Raw genomic sequence first — 4,064 nt, forward strand, 5'->3', positions numbered from 1 at the left:
GAGAGAGAGAGAGAGAGAGAGAGAGAGAGAGAGAGAGAGAGAGAGAGGTCTATCCTGCAGTAAATCAGAGTGAAAGACAGCGATAGCTTTCATGACATGTTGGGCTACAAATCAGTTTGAAGAGATAAAAAGACATTTAAAGAGACAGACAGAGGAGGAGAAAACGCTTATTCATTAAACAAGCTGGAAACTCATTTCCTCCTGGTATGTAATCGGTACAGACGGCTTCTTTCTTTAATTAGCATCAAATCATTTGATTATGATTCATTTTTAAAGCTCAGTCACCGTATTTATCGTAGCAAAAGGTCGGCGAAATAAATATCCAGCAGTCCCAGAACAAGACCGACGCTCCACTTTGTTCCCCAGCTCGTCTCTAACTTTAAATGTCTGTCGCTTCGTGCTGAGCGGGGCGTGAACAGTGAGTTTATCAGAGCTTGTTTGCTGAAAACAAGCGACGCCTTTCGTTCTGCATTGAATCCAAGATATCCAGATAAAGACTGCATGTTAATACCAGATGAATATTAGGCCTAAAGTTGGGATTTGACAAACCTTTGAATGACAGATATGAACCACGGAGCCGCTGTTTTGCTCCAGATTTCAGAGGAAAGTGCTGCTGTTTAGTTTCTCCTGAACTACTGCCATTAAGACATCTTACAGGTTGTTTAAAAGGTTGTGTAGCTTTAGCAGATGAACGCAAACGTTTTGTACTGAAAGAATGTCAGCTTGTCTCCTGGTTGTCTCCCAGAGTAAAGCTTCTCTTAAAGCTTGGACTGGTTTTACTACACTGACTCATCCTTCTTCTATCAGCCCCGCAAGAGGAACCAGAAACAGAAAAGGGACTTGAAAGAATGCATGAGACAGGGATGACAAGGATGCAAGAAAAGCCCAGAAGCACCAGACATTCTTTGTGAAAGAGAGAGAGAGACTCAAATAAGAAGTCTGTTCAACACTTCAGGGCATGAGGAAGCTCAGAGTGACATGGTTTAGAGGACATTAACTCTGGCTGCCTCTGAGAGGATAACTGGATCAAACAGACGGACGTGATTGATCTGAAAGTGACTCCGAGGACAGACGGGGAGATCATCAGGAGCTTGATGGTGAGGAGGACGAGGAGACGGAGAGGAAGAGAAAAGGAAAGACTAAAGTAGAGAAGAGAGGAGGCGACATGACGAGGAGAGGAAACCAAGAAAAGGCAGAAGAAGAGAAATGAGTGAGTGGAGGATCAGTGTTCAGCTCTATTACTGCAGGTTCTCAGTGCTCTGCAGACGCATCTTAACTGTGGTTAGATTCCTGCAGGAAGCCCGGCTGTGACTGCAGAGCAACACAAACACCAACACTCATGCATTATTAACAACATCAGAGGAAGTAGAAGAGGAAGAGGAGGACGTGACTGCAGTGATATTCAAAGAGTATTGAAGTCAGTTAATAGATGACGTACATTTATATATCCAGTGAGCAGTAACGTGAGAGGTTCTTTTCATTTCTTGCTCCTCTGGGAGTCACGTTAACGCACAATCAACTCCTGATCCGTAACATACGCCAGAGATCCACAACCGCTCCGGTTTGTGAGGACAAACACTCGACACGCAGCAGAGAGTGGAGAAAACGCTGACTAGGAAAATGCATCTTATGTTTTTGAGCATTAATTGTTTAACATTCACACATCTGCTGAAGGTTAAAGATGCTGCGTGCGGCGCAGAATCACTGAAACAAATGAGACGATATGGACGACCTTTATCTCACGTGGCACATGTTCATCTGTCGCTATATGGACGCTACAAACAACGAGCTACACATCTCTCTCTGAGAGAAAGATTAAGTTACCTTGTAAAGCCACAGAAAGTTATTTATAGTTTTCAGACATTATTTAATCTTCTTTTACTGGCTTTTATCTATTTTATTTTATTTATCTATTTTATTTCATTGTACTTATTTGGTTAGTGTTATTATTTCACTTTTAAAGTCTTTTATTTCTCATTTTCATTCGTCTCAAGTTAACTTTTTACTGTTCATGTGTGAGCATGTTAGCATACTGGTGTTAGCGTATAGCTTGCCAGAGCCCATGTTATCTGTAGGCTCTTTCAAAATAAAATGTGTTTTATGTTAAAATGTCGTCTCCTCCTCCTCCTCCTCCTCATGGTAGTGATGTTGCAGTGACTCCAGATCTCTGCAGCACTAGTGAGTAAAGTGTTGTTATAACTTAACGGAATGATCACAAAAATAAGAATCTTTCTGTGAAACTGTGAATATCTCTTTCTGTTAACAAGCTTCAGTAGCTTTTAGCCACACACACACACACACACACACACACACACACACACACACACACACGTCACATTGCAGTGACTCAGTGGTGGGTGAAAGTGTGAAAAGAAAAGGCGAGAAAGAAGATTAAAAGCAAAGAAGAGATAAATAGAATAAGATGTAGACAACCAAGAGATGAGATGTTCAGGCTGACAAAAAGAAGGAAACAAATCCACTAAAATAAAATATCTAATGTAGAAAGGGAGGGGGGGGGGGGTTAGGGAATACTCCTGTCAAACTCAGGAAGATAACTGATCAGCTGCTTCGTAATGAGAAACACAATCCTCAGGTTTTATGAACCAAGCCCAGAGCCTTCTGGAAGCTTCCTACTGGAGCTCCACATGAGGAATAACCGCAAATCGCTTTTTAAAGGAACGATATTCTACTTCTTCATGTGAATAACCAGGTTCTCTGCGTCTCAAGAGACTCTCGCCTCTTCACAGTTCATAATGCTGCTCTTCTACAGGCGAAAATAACCACGGTGTTACCTTTATGGCACTTTTACCCATTTACAGCTACTACGATACGATAGGATACACTTTATTGGAAGACATTTGTCTTGGACTCAAATGCTGCACTCATATGACACACGACGTATCGTCTTATCATTACAGCTGTCTCCATGGAAGTAAATGAAAAAGAAAGCGAGACATACAAAGCTACATGTAAAGCACATTACAACCGCACTTTGCACATTTAACACAACCATGAGAACAAGCAACATGCTGCACGACCCCTCTCATGTTACCATGAACCTATTGCACGACGCCGAGAGTTACATGCAAAGATTGACACCACTCTAATATCTTATGATATCTTATGTCTTATGATATGAAGTTACAGCCAGCAGCTGGTTAGCTTAGCATAAAGTCTGGACACAGCTAGTTGGGACTGGCTCTGTCTAAGATGTGTACCTTTAAATATCTGCTCATTAGCCAGGCGTCCTGTTACATTAATCACATTTCAAACACGGTGATGTTTCACCATCCAAAATGACTTTTTATGAGCGGTCATCCCTCCGACACTCCAATACGCCCGCGTTCACAATGTGTTTGTGCTGCTGGAGCCGTGTTGTGGCTCTTTAGAGCGCCACTCAGGATTGATGAGGCAATAAAAACAGCCGAAGAGACACAAACCGGTACAGAAGGCAGCCGTAATAAAGACAATCACTCTGAACTGGGCGTTCAAAGAGTTTGAAAGAGCAGCAGAGGGAGAGATGGTGTGGGAGGGAATCATCTTAGAATGCATAGCAGCTCAGCAATATGTTCTCTACGTCTTCTTAATGTGACAGAGAACACAAACACATACAAAGAGAGGGAACGTTGTGGATCGATGTTCTTGTTCTAGAAGATAAACAGTCTGCAACCACACACAGGAAACAACTCAGTTATGTTTAAGCAACAAAACTACTAAGTTAAGTTTCGGAAAAGATTGTGAAATACTTCGTAGGGTTGTGCAGACATATCGATACAGCCGACTATCGCGATATTTCTTTTATGTCCGCGACATTTTAAACGTCTTCCCTGGAGTCAACGAGCGATCTTCATATGTTACATTAATATCAGAAAATATGCAAATATCCCTATCATGCTGTTGATTTTGGGCAGCCCTACTCTCTTTCGTGGCTCCGCCCCTTGTCGTTCAAACCGGCCAATGAGAGAACTACAATCGTCCAGCTCTCATTGAGGTGAACTCCCTTCATGCCTGATGGCTGCGTCGCCACCACAAGAAGCTGCTGATGGTGAGGAGGTCAGATGTCA

Source organism: Anarrhichthys ocellatus, unplaced genomic scaffold, assembly GCF_004355925.1.
Source record: "Anarrhichthys ocellatus isolate YVR2014 unplaced genomic scaffold, GSC_Weel_1.0 scaffold11, whole genome shotgun sequence".
NCBI classification, from domain to species: Eukaryota; Metazoa; Chordata; class Actinopteri; order Perciformes; family Anarhichadidae; genus Anarrhichthys; species Anarrhichthys ocellatus.